General features: G+C 38.8%; 1 long non-coding RNA gene across 1 annotated transcript; it reads left to right on the top strand.

The window, feature by feature from the left end:
• Nucleotides 1–1,220: 1,220 nt before the first annotated feature.
• LOC130164823 (uncharacterized) lies at nucleotides 1,221–9,359 on the top strand. The gene is made up of 7 exons (XR_008826666.1): nucleotides 1,221–2,181; nucleotides 2,262–2,381; nucleotides 2,849–4,394; nucleotides 4,905–5,252; nucleotides 5,792–5,821; nucleotides 6,616–6,720; nucleotides 7,872–9,359. It is a non-coding gene; the product is annotated as an uncharacterized LOC130164823 (long non-coding RNA).
• The last annotated feature ends 8,564 nt before the right edge of the window (nucleotides 9,360–17,923 follow it).

The following is a 17,923-nucleotide window of genomic DNA, read 5'->3' as shown; positions in this document are numbered from 1 at the left end:
AGTCAAAACCAACACTGGTGTATCCTGTCCTAAGATATCTGTGTGAAATATGTTAAAACATTTTTGATAGAAAGACTGCTTTTGCAACTGTATGTCAATTTACATGGCATTTATCTTTCGTTTTGGACATATTTCAGTAATAAAAGGGAATACTGTCAGACATGCTAGCTCAAGCAAGACGTAGAAAATTTCTTACAGCTTCACAGACAAGGTTCTTTAAATAGAACCTGTAGCTGCCTTCAACTGGTGTGAAGGTGAAGGGAGAGAGGTTGTGGTTTAAAACATTTCTCTTCAAAAGAAAAACCTCAAAATGAAGATGATATTGATCTGTGAAAGGAGGAAGCTCGTGTCTATATGTGTGTATATATATATATATATATATATATATATATGTGTGTGTGTGTGTGTGTGTGTGTATGTAGAAACAATATAAACTACTGGTTTCACATGGGAATCAAACACCACTCTCGTGTGTCAGATTCTGCATTTTCCCCTTTGCTCCTGACGCAATGGCTACGGCCACTAGATATCACCTAGCAAACAAATGTAACTATGGGTCATAATAACCTGCTGCACAATCTGTGGGCTCGTTTTTCACAGGAGGACAGTCTGTCAAAGGGAGGTTGAAGTTTTTGAAGTTTGGGTTTTGAAGAAATCAAAGTACAGGTTGGCTTATGATGCACTTCAATTGTTGCACTGTTTTTTAAAAACAAAAACTGAAATCACTCATTGAGAAAACTATTGGGAAAGTCTCTACAAGCTTTGCATGTTTGGACTTGGGCAGTTCATTCCATTCTGTTGTTGGGTCGAAAGGTTAACCGCCGTCCCAGTTTCAGGTCCCATCTACTCTGGAACAAGTTTTCCTCTCTGTATTATTCCGTATTCATTCTTCCCTCAATTCCGACCAGTCCCTTTCTCCTCTGCTGCTGAGAAAGCTGCCTCATAGCATGCTGTTCAGTGTCAGTTAAATCAGTTTGTCACGCGACTCAAGTGAAGTTCTAGAAGCTGCTCAAGACAAACCAGCGAACAGGATGCAACAAGTGTTACAACAAAGAGTCTGAATGCTTTTGTAAATGAGAGATTTCTGTTTTTTGATTTTTAAGAAATGTAGCAAAAACTATGTGTTCACTTTGTCAGGACAGATTATTGAGTGTAGATTGATGAGCAATGTTTTGTATCCACTTAAAATTAAATTTACAACACAGTGAAAATGTGCAAAAAGGGACGGTATCTGAAGTTTTTGAACTTTTATCTCTTAACTCTTATATTCTGAGCAGTTCAAGTCCAGTGAATAACCTTAAATGGAACAAAAATAAGTGCCAAAAATACATTTTTTTTAGTTTAGGTTGCCAAAAACTGAATACTGTATATTTTATATAAAACAGACCCTTTCAGGGATTAAGAAATTGGGGGATTTTACAGCTTTTCTGCAGCAATGGGTTGTTGATTACTAAGAAACCATCTGTCTGTACAATGGCCGTGTTACAACACCCTCTGACTCACATAGGATATCACTGCAGGAAGCACTACTGTGTATTGCCGTCATGATGGTGAGAAAAAGACAATTGACAAAGGAAGTCAGACTAGTTGTTTGAAGGTTCATTCTACTGCAAGATCATGACCAGAACAAAGATATAGCCAATGTGCGTACCTGTTTGTTGTTTAACCCCGCCAGTTGCCCTTAAATGATTAATGCAGCTTCATCCCTCCATCCATTTTCTTCTGCTAATCTGAGGTCGGGTCCTGGTGACAGCAGGTCAAGCAGCTTTAGATTTCTAAAAACAACTCTTCTGAGGTCAGCCTGTAACAAACTAATTTTCCTTTATTATGTTGACATTGTCCTACTTCAATGAGTTTTCCCAAAAATCTGATGAAGTCGCTCTGATTCATTTTAAATATGTGTCCATATAACACATATCAATTCATTTTGCTGAGTATTGGCAATCAGGAGGAACCTGGTAGAGGGAAGCAGAGACAGGCCAACACACAAACTACTGTCATACGGCCCAGGACCGCCGCACTTAATGATGAATTACAAAATCATTGATCTCTCTGTCTTTTTACAGGTGTTTCATTAGGTATATTTGTTGTGACCCAGACTCCTGACGTTGTTGTCATGGAGGAGTTTGGAAGAACGACAGTTAACTGGATAACAAAAAAAATCAAAGAGAAATGAAGTTTGTGAGTATTAGCTCAAAGACCACTTGTCAAGGATCTCAGCAAAGTGAGCAAATGTAAATGTTCAACCTTGACCTTTTCAGGAATCACGAGAGGATTGAGGGAGATACAGCTGCAAGGTGTCAGCGGAGGAAGTGGTACAGTCATCACAGTTACGGCCTCAGAGAACGTAGATGACAACACAGATCACCCCATAGCTGACGGTAGGTGACAGAACACCATTGGCCTGTCGTTCACTAAGGGGTTTGTCTACATACAGGGTTTGTCAGAACAGAATACCAGGGTTCAGCACACTAGTGATCATTACAGCCTGCTACTGTGCCTGCTATAGACCTGTAATCTTGTTTCCATTTCAAGGTTGTAGTTCAGGTCAGGTGTTTTGATAAATCATCACTTGAAATGATAGTTTGTGTGTAACTGAGCCGCTGTCTCTGTGGGGGGATTTCAGATACTCCCGTTAATTAGAGTCCTGAGGTGCCTGCCCATCCTTGCCTCTGTCATAACCTTATTCTGTCTCCACAGTTTAGGGATTAAAGCTAATCAACAAAAAACGGGTACAATATAAATTTCCCTTATCGCCACTATGATGCTACAACATCTTGACCATTGCTTTAGTGGCATTTCTGCTGAAGTATATTGTGAATCACTGATCGGTGCATTCATCTTTCAGCTGTCCCTGCAAATCAACCCACTTTTGCTCAAAGAGGAGAGGAAACCCAAGAAGAAGAGGAAAGAAGAAAGTGCAGCAGCAGGAGAAAGTAGATGAAGTAAACCATGAAATACACTGATAAATACTGTTTTTCTTCTGACATCTTACTGATCAGTTTGGGAATCTGATGACAAGTGCAGTTTTTTTCATGAGCATTGAGACCCTAACCCTTCAATAAACTGTGTTATCAGAGGCCCACTGTTGATGACCCCACATATTGACACCAAATTAGTAGCTATCATCTACCAATTCCCTGCATGTGAGGCATTCAGTATGTTGTAGTGTCTACCGATAGTCTGCGTGTGAGTTGTTTAGGGAAAATCTGTTAATTGTAGTGCCAACAGTCTGTATATGAGGTATTTCGGAGACATCTGTAAATTGTAGTGTCTACTGAGAGTCTGCATGTGAGGCGTTTAGGGGACATCTGGCCTAGTCTAGGTTCACCACTGGATGCCATCAGTGATATCATGTTGCTTTTGAATCTCTTTTGTTAAAGCTCATTTAAAGTTTGCCTGCCAGGATTTTAACTGACATCTGAAGAAGAAAGAACAGAATTTGTGGTTTTGTGCACTTCTGCAAAAACTTCTCCGAAATGTTTTTGTTTAACATGTACAATAACATATATGTATATCCGTGCAGACACTGCATGCCACACAGAAGTGCTCGGGGCTGCTAAAAGGCGATTTCAGTCATGGGTTTGAAGACATCAGGAGATTATTTTGTGGTTGGGGTCTTCCTGTTGTTCTCTCTCGTCACAGTCCAAAGCAAAGCGCGCCGCCATGTTTAGTAGACATAAGAGAAAACCTGTACGTTTCAGAGTCTCTACAAGAATGATCTGCTTTGAGACATAACAATAAAACAACTTCATTTATTCTCTTTCCCAGAAACGAAGGTTTACATATTTTTATGGCACATTTATCGTATAATTCAGCTGCTTCGCTCTCATCAGTCTCGTTTCGAACAGCAGCAGGAAGCATAAACATAAACATACAATACGCACCAGTCTAACTTCAAAGTTGTTAAGTCTGCAACTAGCCAGTGAACCTAGTGAAGTGTTTAGCAGATAAAACGATAATAAGAGATCTTCATTTACATGGACTTATATAAGACAGAAAGTATTGACAGAGATTATTACGGTTAATTTCCGGCATGGACACGTGTCAGCTCACCAGTCAGGTCGGATATGCCACCTCATAGTTGAAACACAGAAAGAAGAAAACCCTGCCATCATTCACCATTCATTCAACTTCGATGAATATTCTTTAACATAAAGTGGATAAAAGATGGTGTGTGCGTGTGTGTGTGTGTGTGTGTGTGTGTGTGTGTGTGTGTGTGTGTGTGTGTGTGTGTGTGTGTGTGTGTGTGTGTGTGTGTGGGCACGTTGTGGGAGGGACTGTGAAGCTGTGAAGTGATGAGTGTCAGTGGTCAGAGGTGAAGCAGTGTGAGAAGATGAAGCTCCTGCTGAGCAGCCTGCTGCTGGCCTCTCTCTGTGCCATCTCATCTTGGAGTAAGTAGAAACTCAACTAAACCTTAAATGTCACATCTGTGTCTGGTTAGAGTTTGTGCTAATTATTATATTACCAATTATTGGTTGTGTCAGGATGTTGTAATGTTGTAGGTCTCCTTTGTTCAAAAAGGGAACACATGAACGTCCGTAGAGAGCTTGGATGTACAGTATCTTGTTCATCATAATTCAAGTGCATGCTAACATTAGCATTTAGAATATCTGGATCTGGATCAGTAGTTTTCAACAGTTTGAATGTTTTGAACTGATTAATATGATTTTTGCACAGTACATTTCAGAGCATTAGTTTCACTGTAAAAGAAACAGAAAAAGACCACTATTTCTTTATTATTCTATTTCTTTGTTAAATCACTATGAAGCATTTTATGTGTATATAGCACGTATCCTCTGATTTTGTTGTAAAGTGCCAAAAACCTGATGTGTTTAGCTAATGATGCAGTGTACACAGTCTCATTATGGACCTCAAAATCATTTGTCTCTCTGTCTCTTTAGCTGCTTCATCTACAGACGTGTTAGTTGTGACCCAGAGTCCTGATGTTTCTGTCCTGGAGGGAGACACTGTAAACATCACCTGCTGCTGGAAAGGGACGTTTGAAAGTATAAGATTTAACTGGTGGAGAAATCAAAAAGTTATTAAGACTGACCTATACAACTCAACACCACAGTCTGAAGAATCAAATTCCTGTTCAACTTTGACCTTTTCTAACATCACAACAAAGGATTCAGGGAAATACACCTGCATAGTGAATATGGAGATACCATCTTATGTTCAGGTGAAAGGAAATGGCACAATCATCACAGTTAGGACCAGAGAGAACAGAGGAGATGACACAGATGATGGTAGGTGACAAAACACCAAAGCTTTAAAGGTTTGACTAATATCCTGGTTTGCCAGTGGATAGAGTGAATAATGACATGTATTCAAAACTGAAGAGAGACTTTATATCACTTTGTAAATCCTAGATCAGTCAAATCTTGCTTGTTTATTAATATAATCTAAAAGCCACTAATACAAGATTAAAAAATGTTTTTCTTGCAACTTTTCCAAAAATCTGATTAAATCACTCATTCATTTTAAACATGTGTCCACATAACACAAACCGACTGATTTGGTTGAATATTGTCAATAACTGCAAATCTTTTTTAAAGAAGCACGGCTTGATGTGTGGATTCAGTGGTCAGTGGTGTGGTGTGGGTGTTGGTGCTATGAAAACTGTAGATGCTAACCTATAGGTCTACATGTCACAAACAAGCTACACTAAACAGTGGTGTGTGGGCACTTTACCAGTCCTTCACCGAAGTGGGAGGGGCTGAGTGAATCAGGAAGAACCTAGTGGTCACACACATCACACACATAATTTATCTCTATCTTTTTACAGGTGCTCCATCAGGTACATCAGATAAATATGGTAAGTAAACATCTGCTGCTGGACAGGGGTGTTTGAAAGTGTGATATTTCACAGGTTGAAAAATCAAACATAAATTCAAAATGACTTTATCAGCTTTAAGACCCAGGGTCATATATCTTATTCAAACTTGACCGTTTCAACTATCACAAACGAGGATTCAGGTAGATACACCTGCAACCTGTGTCTACACTTTGGCTGAAGTCGATGGTACAGTCATCACAGACGGAGATTACAAATGACAACACAGATGGTGTTAAGTGATTTAAACATCAAACACACAAAGTATTGTAACAGATATTGTTCTAATAACATCAAAAAACAGATTTAAAAATGAAATATAATGAAATAAAAACCTGATAAAATTGGAAATGACAAAAATAAATAAATAAAAAAGCTGATTCACTAAAAGTTTTTTTTTCTTTTTTTTTTGTACTTTGGAACAACTAAAAGACTTATGCCAGAGGACCCGAGGGGCCGTACTGGTTCATAGATTGACAGCCACAGAAAGAAACAAAATATTAATTCAATATTTATATAATGAAATATTGTTTATGGATAGCAACATATTTGATATAAAATAAACAAACTCTTAAATTCTGGGTAAAGTCCAGTTCTTCTTCTCTCTTACCCTAAAACGGTTGAGCATCTACTGAGGTGTGAAAGGAAAGCTCAGCGAGCTCAGAAAAATGTGATGACAATGTGTACAAATGATCTCATTTTAAAGCAGTAGTTCATGTGACAAGTGATGGCAAAGAAGGTGTAACCGAGCAGCTGTCCCTGTCAATCAATTTCAGGATCTGCGTTAATCTACTGTCTGAGGTGTCTGCCCTTCCTTGTTCTTCTTGTGACCTTCTTCTACTTCAACAACAGATGGACTAAGCCTCAACAACACAAAGCAGGTACAATACAATATTCACTTATGCACTCAAACTCCATTATATAAAAGGTTGTCAGCTGTGCTAATGGCATAGCTCTGTGGGATCTCTTTGGTTCAGACTGAAATAACTCAACTACTATTGGAAATATTGCCATGAAATTTTGAACAAACATTCATGACCTCAAGAAGATGAATTCTAATGACTTCAGTGATATCCTGACTTCTCCGCTAGTACCACCATAAGGTTTTTGATAAACATAAACTAGATGAAGATAAATTGTAATAACTTTGTTTGTCCCATAAGCTTTCATCTAATGCCATCATCAAGTGAAAATTTTAACTTGTCTGATATTTTAATTATGACCAAACATCTATCCAACTCATGACATTCCCATCAGGATTGCCTGCACTTTGTGTTTGTGCTAATTACCAAATGTTAAACTCTTAAGGTCAAGTTGTGGTTTTCTACTTGCTGTCAGATTCCTTCTATTAATAGAATTTGGCATACCTGCAAAGCATCCAGTAAGTTTTTGAAGTATTTACCTGCTCCATCAGAGTCTTTATTGACTCTGTTAGTGTGGATAAGTAAGTGGATAGGCCCAGGGCTGAATTTATTTCCCAGTCCGACCATGGAGCTGTTGTATACGCAGGGTACATAACTTCATTCAGTTGTACTTCTTGTTTTGTATTTAGTGGCCATTTACACTGGGCTTCATAACACCTTTCTGACTGATAACGTTAAAGGGGATGAGTGTCAAGGGGGTTGGGCAAATGGAGGCCAGGAGGTGTGGCTGACGTGGCATTTGTTTTGGTCTGAGATGCTGGTGGTCCAGTGCAACATCTAGGGGCAGGGACCATCATTTACAGATCTTTTAATAAGAATAGGGCCAAGGAAGGGAACTAAGCTGTACAGTGTACAACACGGTGCAGGAAAAGAGCTGGTGTATGGCCAGTTGATATGCTCATAATCCGACTCAAATTTTTGACATCCACACAGTGTCTATGTGGACCCTCGCTGACTTGGGCAGGCGATGAAATTTACGTCAGGACCCTTGCAGACATGAGGACATGGAAACCATGACTTGGCCTTTAGTCTTGTTAAATCATGCATTAACAGCATACGTACTACATTACCATGGATGGAGCTCATCAGTCAGTTTATTCATGTTTCAGCTGCTCCTGAAAATACACCCGCTGCAGTCCAAAGAGGAGAGAAAGTTCAGAAAGAAGAAGAAAGAGATGAAGACTGGGGAGAATACCCCTGTCTTCAATTATGAAAATCTTGGAAACTCACGTTTTGTCTGACAACTGTAACCCTTTCCCGTTACTGTGTTTTGAAAAATCCTCTATAAATAACGTCTATTATTACAACATTATCAACACACTGACTGTTGCACTGTTTATTTTAAATACAGTACTTAGTTTTTTTTGGGAGGGGGTTGATGGACACCAAGACACCAAAACATAGCTGAGAGTAGAGTGAATATTGGACTTAAATGAATCAGGTGGCAAGAAAACAACTCCCAATAAATAAGTCTGGATTTTTAAATCTGTTTTTTTATGTTGTGTCTTTAGAATTAAGTGATGACCTGTCATTGTTGTGTTTACAGCTTGTTCTGTTGGCACAAACTGGTCAAACAAAAAAACAAAGAATGGACCCGCCTGGGTTGCACTTGTTGTTCAATGCTTTGTGACTTTTCAAGTTAAAAGCATTGAACAAGTGCGTCACAGCCAGGTTAATTACTTTTAGGTATCCCCTGGAAACATTTCTGTTGCCATCTGTGCTACTCACGGCACATTTCTGTATTTGCTTGTGTTGTGAGTATGTGCAGCACACGTGTTGTAAAAATGGATGACGATGTTTTCTGATTATGCTTGTTTTATTTGCGTTCGTTTTCTGAAGTTGCAGTGCGTTGAGCTGTCAATGCCTCCTTAGGCATCCACTGGAATAAAATGTTAGGATTCTATCAGATGTCTATCATTGTAACCTGAAGCAAAATGTTGCCTCAGGTGCTCCAGCCACTCGACCACAATACTAATAATCTTCCTCTAAGTCCTACCCACAACCTGTCTCCAAATGCTGGTAACTTTCAAGACGCAACATCTCAATTTCATGTCAGTTACAATGTACTCCAACTGACTGGGATGGATCATTTAACTATCTTATCTTTGATGCACCACATCAACCAAAGGCTCATGTGGTGTATTTAAATATCCGCATGTCAGATACAAACAGAGTATCAGTTTCTCCTTTTTGTTGTTCATTTCTAATGAACACATCCAAAAGTGTGATCTTAGAACATCTGCTATTTTGCAGATTTGTGAAATACCACCCTGTGACTTCCCTCCTATGTTGCATTTTCATTTTGGAGATGTCAGAGAGTATTGAGAGATGGACTTCATTGCGACACAGAGACAGTGTATGGCATGTGTCAAAATACCCCTGCTTATCTTGTTGGTAAACCCACTTCAGTATTTCTGTGTCATAGTAAAGTAAAAGGGCACTTCCGCATTCAAACTCATGAGAACAGAAAAGAGCGAAACAATCTCAGCTACAGTTTCTTGCAGAGAATCTATCGCTGCCTGCTGCTGCATCTAAAGGAAAAAGGAACTCATGTTGTGGTTTCTCACACTTCTCTCAAACCGTGGATAAAAGATGATGCCCAGTGTGTTTCTTTGTGTGTGTGTGTGTGTGTGTGTGTGTGTGTGTGTGTGTGTGTGTGTGTGTGTGTGTGAGAGTATGTTGTAGGAGGGACTAAGAGCAGTTGTGAAGTGATGAGTGTCAGTAGTCAGAGGTGAAGCAGTGTGAGAAGATGAAGCTCCTACTGAGCAGCCTGCTGCTGGCCTCTCTCTGTGCCATCTCATCTTGGAGTAAGTAGAAACTCAACTTAAACCTTAAATGTCACATCTGTGTGTGGTTAGAGTTTGTGCTATATACGTCAAAACTGTGACCAGAGCTCCTAATTACTGAAATTATTGGTAGTGTCAGAGATTATCGTTGTAGGTGTACGTTGTTCAAACAGGTAACACATGAATGTTCGTAGAGTGCGTGGATATACAGTATCTTGTTCATAATGATTTAAGTACATGCTAACATTAGCATTTGGAATATTTTTAACTGATTAATATGATTTTTGCACAGAAAATTTCAGAGCATTAGTTTCACTGTAAAAGAAACAGAAGTTTAAAAAAAAAAGACCACTATTTCTTTATTATTCTATTTCTTTGTTAAATCACTATGAAGCATTTTATGTGTATGTAGCACGTATCCTCTGATTTTGTTGTAAAGTGCCAAAAACCTGATGTGTTTAGCTAATGATGCAGTGTACACAGTCTCATTATGGACCTCAAAATCATTTGTCTCTCTGTCTCTTTAGCTGCTTCATCTACAGACGTGTTAGTTGTGACCCAGAGTCCTGATGTTTCTGTCCTGGAGGGAGAGACTGTAAACATCACCTGCTGCTGGAAAGGGACGTTTGACAGAATAACGTTTAACTGGGGGAGAAATCAAACAGTTATTAAGACTGACCTATACAACTCAACACCACAGTCTGAAGAATCACTTTCCTGTTCAACTTTGACCTTTTCTAACATCACAACAAATGATTCAGGGAAATACACCTGCAAACTGAGTATGGAGATACCAGTTTATGTTCAGGGTGAAGGAAATGGCACAATCATCACAGTTAGGACCAGAGAGAACAGAGGAAATGACACAGATGAGGGTAGGTGACAAAACACCAAAGTTTTAAAGGTTTGACTAATATCCTGGTTTGCCAGTGGATAGAGTGAATAATGACATGTATTCAAAACTGAAGAGAGACTTTATATCACTTTGTAAATCTTAGATCAGTCAAATCTTGCTTGTTTATTAATATAATCTACTATTGCAAGATTTAAAAAAAAAAAAAAAACTTTTGTGATATCACATGCCAATAATATTTTATTAACAAAAAGACAAAAAATAAATTCACTTACAGTCCCGTAATTATTATTGTAATGTCTGTGTTTTTCTCTCACAAGACCGAGGAGAAGACCAAGGTAAATCCATACCACTCTCCATCATAATTGCCACGGCTGTAGTGGTTCCATTGCTCCTCATCACTCTCATCTATTTCTGTTCTCTGCGAAGGAGACAAGGTACAAATAATAAATTCAGTCTTGTTACTCATCAGAAGCTCAATTAATGTTATGTCCTGTAAAATTAAATAACTGGTCCATCCAATTTTACACATTTCTAACCTATAGTGGTATCTAGCCATGCAGGTAGTTTACGCTCAATTTCCCTGAGTCATCTGTCTCCACCCGACATCAAAAGTTTTCATAGCAATGATTTCTTCAGTAGAAAGTAGTTGTAAAGTCTGTGAATTATCGAGAATAACTGGTACATTGTTTCTTAAGAGATGCTGCTCTTGATTTTGAAATGTAATTCATGTAATTAATTTAATGTATTTTTTCAATGAACTTCCCAAACAAAATTTCCTTCACTTCAGATTTACTGGGATACCAGAAATGTCAAAGATAGACATCTCAAAAGCTGGGAAAATAAAACCCAAAAATATCACAATTCAATAAATTACAGATATGGCAATGTGAACTGAATTAATTGGCTTTTTAGCGAGTTTAACCGCTTTTCAAGAACCCACTTATACATGCTATTTTTGGTGTAAACGGTGTAAACATAATTCGAACTCTAACATCAATAATCCACTTTTTGCACCAAAATTAGCACATATAAGTGGGATTTTAAATGCCGGTAAACATGCTATTTAAAAAGGCAACTTTGCTGATGAGTTTGCCTTTCTGTTTGGACTGAGAGGACGCTATGTAGACGCTTTGAACGGTGATTGTGTGTTTTTCAAACACATAATTTCAAATTATTTCGGAGCTCACTCTCAGTGGAAGGTCTACTCGCGGCCGTTCTGGTTTAATAGCACTGTGCTGGGCAGGTGACAGGTCTGTCTACACTGTTTGTGTGCTTTGAAAGATGTCACAGCACGTAAAGGGGAAGAAACTTAACATGTTCACACCACAGCCGATGGCAGCTGGACCCGATAAATACCCGTGGCCACTATGGAGTCATTTGACCTGGGAGTGAATGCTGATGGGCCCTTTCACAGCCAGATGTTAGTGAGTGTTAGCGGTTTATTGTGCAGTGTAAAAGGGGCTTAACAGTGTCAATCAAAATTGATAATTAGATCTTGATAAAGAATTTATTGCTGAGCCGTTGTATTGGATTGTCTTTTGCAGTGTACCTAATAAAGACACCAATGAGAGTACTTCTAAAATAAAAACAAGGTTGGTAGTAGTAGCTGGATATTGCAGATGAGAAATTCTATAAATTTAGATTGAGACACAGATTGGCACAGAGAGTCCTTGATTTACTTTAGAGCTTAGAGAAAGGTGACTCGAAGGTTGGTAGCTCCAACTCTTAGAGTGAAAAACAGAAATTACAAGTAGCAAAAACAAACAGCTATAAAAGAAAGCTATAAAAGAAGAGAACATTGAGACGATACTGTATACTGGATGAAATCATAAATATCAGCGTGCTGTAGTAATTTTAATGGCATGTATACGCAGCCATGTTTTTCAGTCGTCTGTCTCATGCGCATCTGATGGAAAAGATGAAACAACCCTGAAAAAGCTCTGCATGTGCCACAGTGTCCTAGTATCTATTGGAGTCCTACTGCTAGCATGTTAGATGTTTACATGCGCAACATTTAACCAGCTCAGACACTTTTATGTGTAGTATGTCAATGCACCCTTATTTCCGCAAGCACAATTCTAGGGCGTCTTTATGTAGGTGGGGTCACTATAGTTTTTAACACTGGATATGACTTGGGCTCAGTGTGAAATGTTTGGGACCAAGAATTGAAGCCTGTGGTACACCACGGGCCACTGAGAATAATGAGGAATTGGTTGGTGCAACAGGGTTAGCTCTACAGGATGTATATGATATAAGGCTACTTGGTGCGACTTTGAAACGGTGCATCGGACTGTACCAGGAAACCACTGCCACCCTTGGTTTCCTGGTACAGTCCAATGCAGTAGTGACTGCAATGCCCATCCAATTTAAAACAAAGCTTAAAGGTGCCACTTCTGTATATTTTCATAATATCTTATGGAAGAGTCCTGCTAATCATTTCTGTGTGTGTCTGTGTGTGTGTGTGTGTGTGTGTGTGTGTGTGTGTGTGTGTGTGTGTGTGTGTGTGTGGCCCATGGGTTCAGCACAAGCAGCCAGGGTGATCTATGAGGTTCCCCACGTTGACTCTGAGGTGGCAGAGATGGACAAACACAGCACCAGCTCCTCCAGAGGCTCTTCTCAGTGGGTGAGTCTAATGGTGACGGGGGAGAGGAGGGGGAGGCAAAACAGCGTGTTTGCTCCATGTTTTAGTGATAGCATTGTGCTTCTTTAACCCATTCAAATTCATTTATATATTAACTGTCTTATTCTTTAAATGGCGTTTAGCAGACCTATTAAAAATGTCCATATTTGTTTTAGCTGAGATGTGAGAAAATGCGGGTGACATGTGGTGAATGGTGTGAACTTTGCTCCTATAGATCTAATCTCTGAGGCTGCACCAAAACCAAATTAGAATTTTTTTGATTTATTTAGATGTATCATGGAATTCAATTATTTAATATATATATATATATATATATATATATATATATATATATATATATATATTGTTTATACTTATTGTACTATAGGTACTGAATAATTTTTTTTTTTGTAGGAGCAATATAATGCAAAGCGGTACAACAACCCCACAAATAACAGGCTTAATACACTGTGATAGGATTTAATACAGGACTGTTATACTCGATTGACTGATACCCTGTTTCTGACTAACTGCCTGTTGATCACGCCTACTCATTTTTATGTTATGCACCTTAGCAAAGGTCTTGACCTTTGAGCACCACATACCCTCAAGCTTATCTGACAAATGTTTATATACTGCTATACTCTACTGATGCGGTATGTGAGTTTGCAGTAATTTCATTTTTATCTTTCTGTCTCTTTCAGTATCAGGTACCTGTGTATGAATCCTTCGATTACTTTGAACGCGTGCAGACCAAAGAAAGTGGATGAGGATCTGCTCAGTGGACTTTCTTCATCCTCTGGTATTTCGTGCCCTTAACTTTTCTGCATGTACAGCGGGGTCCAAAAGTCTGAAACCACTTTCCCAGAATGGAATTATGTGAAAGATTTTATATCAGTGCAAATATTTAATATTTTTCTATAAACTAAGTCTTTTTCATCTTCGTGGTCTCAGTTCATCTCAATATCTGGCTTACTTGTAGCAGACTAAAAGGAGAAAAGTAGTTGCTTCTGTTTTGACTTGATCATACTATAAGCTAGTCAGTGGTCCACATTAGTGAGTGGTATTGATTCTATAGCAAACATGTCGGTTTCACAATGACTTCAGATCATGATTAGGACACTGAGTGGAAACTGTGGTGTTATGGGGTTGCTCTGTAATAGGTCATTGACAGGAAGTGGAAACGGTGCCTGTGACGGACGTAATGGTTTCTCCCCGGCCTTGTTCTGTTTATATTCATCACACAAAGGCACAAGAAACTGATACAGAACATCTGCAGGGGTAAACATGTGATCTACATTTGAGGTTGTGTGTTTCCTTTTCTAAAATGTCCAGAGACCATGTTGGTAGAGGACTGTAGCATTATTGAAGACAGAATTACACTCAGTGCTAGCCATCAAAACATGCTTAGAAAATGCACACATGCTCATTGTAGAGCTGATTCATTTTTTTTTTTTGTACTCAAACTCAAAGGATATGTAAAGTCTGAGGTTAAGATTTTTATCTCTGTCTAAACCAAATAGCTGTGTGCGCTCAAGATGCTAATGCATTAGCATGCTGTTTGTGAAGTAATTGTACTCAGATAGCATCCTTAAGCACTGAAAATGTGAAGCTGTAGCTGCTCTAAGATAGTTAGTCACCAACGATCAGACATGTAGGTTATACTGGATAGATTTGAAATTAGCCCAACTGGTGACTGAGCACTTCATTATCATAAACTGCAACTGTTTTTTTAAATTTATTTATTTTGTTCCTCCAGCTGCTCAGAAAGATAAAAATATTAGCCCGTGGAAAACCATTGCTTAAGTTGAACATTTCCACTGACTTTGCTACTTTGCTTTTTGCTTTCTGTTCTCTTCAGTAGCTAGTAGTGTAGTCAGTGGCTGGTGAAGTCTATGCAAACATTGGCTTTAAATGTTAGTTTTGAACTCATGCAAACATTTTATTATTACAGGGAGACAGTTGACCTTAAGGTTTGCATAACGTGACCAAATCATGGAGTAACATACAGAGAACTGAGTTCACAAATGGAGCTATTAAAGACTTTTAACATGATATCTTTCTTCTGCAAACTTTACGTGTGACTTTAGTTTGTTTTCAGTGATACTAATTGTCTTACCTACAGTTCTTTAATGTATTGTATGCTAAATTGCTAGCATGTATTATGCAAAAACAAATATTCCCAATTATAGTGGGAATGTAAATTTTTTGCATGTCAGTTTCTCTGAAAAAAAAATATAAAAATGATGATAATGTGATTTTTGCTGGGGGCTGTACCAAACAAGCATATATTCCCTTACATCTTGATAATGTGATTTGTAGGCTGGGGCATTTGTATAGCACCACCATGCTGTATTTATGGTCTGTTGTGACACATTTTACCTTTATCCAAAAGTTACACCTTCTGTGATTTGAATACGGCACTTGCGATTTTTGAGAATATTTGAATTGATTGTTCATCCCTAATGTGCACTGGATGGTACTATAACCTACAACCCAGATGATGTTGGTGTCACACTTATTCAACTTGATTTATTTGTGTTTATGACAAAGTCATAATGTGAAAGCAATGATTAATAAGTTGATAAATACTGGTCTGATTGATGCCGATTGATTGCCAAGACCTTTGTCAATACAGAGACACTCGTCCCAGTGAGTCAGCCAGTTTTATATTGATAAGGAATGGGGGAGGTTACAAAGAGACGCTCCTTTACACACGTTACCGTACCTGCATGCCCTCCCATATGACTTGCAAAAGGTGTTAACCAACATTTGCTATGCCTGAAGCTTTCTCACGCTTTCGCCCTTTTTGTTCTGTTTGCAAAGATGCACTCTGTACATACTAATTCTCCACCTCAGTGGGATATAGTGATGCTGTAAATAATGCCATATTGTGCCTGTAATATTTCATTCAAACTGATATGTCATTGAGGCCACCTTCTTAAATGCATCCTGCAGTAATAAACTGTATACCAAATATTGGGCTTCATATAATGTGTCTTTCTCATTGCGTTTGACGTACTCTGTCGCAGCCAGACTAGTCCTGCAGCTGAGATATTGGTTGTGTGACCAGATAAACGCTTCTAGACAATACACAGTATATCGTATGTACAGTTTACTGTAAGAGCACTGTTTCTAGGAAACCAGCATACCAGAGAGAACAGAAAGCAGACAAACACACTCATGTACTTAACTCAAGCTTTTCAATTTCAAGTTTCCTCTAGTGGTTCATGTCCACCCCAACGCAGCAGCACAGACAACAACTCAACCACAGTGGATGCAATGAAAGTGGTGTTTCAAAATCATCAAGTGATGATTCCCAAAGTGACAACCGACACACGCTTTATACCTTGTATAATAGAATAATTATGATTTACTTTACCTCAAATGAAACATATCACAGAAAAAAGCGCCTTTGTTGTCCGTTTAATGGAAATCCCTCCCTTTAAATCAATAAATAAATGACTAAATCTCTGTATGGTTGGTGAGGTAATGTGCACATTGGGCGTAGTAGGACTGAGGCAAAGTTGAAGCCGCCACCTTCATCAAACACTTAAACCAGTTTTACCTAACCTTTTGTGCACTGGTGCCACACCCATTTTTCAAAAGGTATAAGAAAGCGTCGCCTCTTTCCTCTCCCACCCCTGACACATCGACTGCTCTGTCAACCAGCGTTTTCCTCTGTACTTTTACGAAGCACCTCCCAAGAAGCAACCATGACCCAGCTAGAGACAGCCATGGCCATCTTGATGAAGACCTTCGATACTTACGCTGCTGATCAGGGAAAACCAGACACCCTCACCAAAGCTGAGGCCAGGACTTTGCTGGAGAAGGAACTTCCTGCACTGCTCAAGGTACCGTACACCTGTGGGGGAGGATATCTGTGGTTCATAGTGACAGCACTGAGACCTACCTAATGAAGCTCAGGCACATACGCTCACAGTTCAAATATTTTAGAAAATATGCATTGACTTGTGGTGTCAGGAAAGTAGGAAAGTTAAAGAATCATGTTCAATATACTTTGACACATCATAGTACCAATCTTCCGGTTTGAACTAATGGTAAAACATGTTTTTATTTTCAGGTTTTTATGCCAACTTTTATTTCCTTCCTGGCCTAGAAATTTTTGAACAAGCCATGTCACTTAAAGATAATGGCTTCTACAGCTTTGTATCTTTGGATTTATTGTTAACGCAGACACTTTTTGAAGAGTAAATCTCATCGTTCCATTCTGCCTCAGCAATAAGTTTCAACTTGATGCCATTTCTCTGACCTAAGATCGATCTCGTACTTTATAAATAGAACACTCGTGATACTAAAATTTGGCTGTGAAAAGAGTTTGATGAGGAAAGAGGAGGGACATGTTAAAAAAAACATTTTGACCTAGTGTCATCTGGCAACACTGATGGTGTTTTGTTGCTTTGTACAGGGAGCGAAGAACCAAGCTGAGGTGGACAAGCTGCTGAATGGTCTGGATTTTAATGGAGACTCTGAGGTCGACTTCACAGAATTTGTGGTGATGGTAGCTGCTCTGACCTGCGCCTGCCACAACCGAGGTCCCAAGAAGTGAGCAAGTCCACTTCACCCTTGGGTGGGGCCAAATGGCGGCAACTGCATCAGAAAATCTGTATTGTAGTTATTATTTTAATTTTTTTAGCAGCTGAATAAAGTCATTTATCTACCTGTATATGACTGTCGAGTGTTATTTGACTATAGACAGAAGCTTTCTATATTAATACAAGACAAGACAAGACAAGACAAGACAAGACAAGACAATGCTTTCTTAATCCCACAGTGGGGAGATTTGCAGAGTTAGTGGCAGAGGGGAAAGTGCAGTAAAGTAAATAACAGACGTAACCGTTGAAGTCACATTATTATATACACATTACATTAGTTAGC

The sequence above is a fragment of the Seriola aureovittata genome, chromosome 23 (genome assembly GCF_021018895.1).
Source record: "Seriola aureovittata isolate HTS-2021-v1 ecotype China chromosome 23, ASM2101889v1, whole genome shotgun sequence".
Lineage (NCBI taxonomy): Eukaryota > Metazoa > Chordata > Actinopteri > Carangiformes > Carangidae > Seriola > Seriola aureovittata.
The sequence above is the reverse complement of the archived record's forward strand: the minus strand, read 5'-3'. Positions and strand labels throughout refer to the sequence as shown.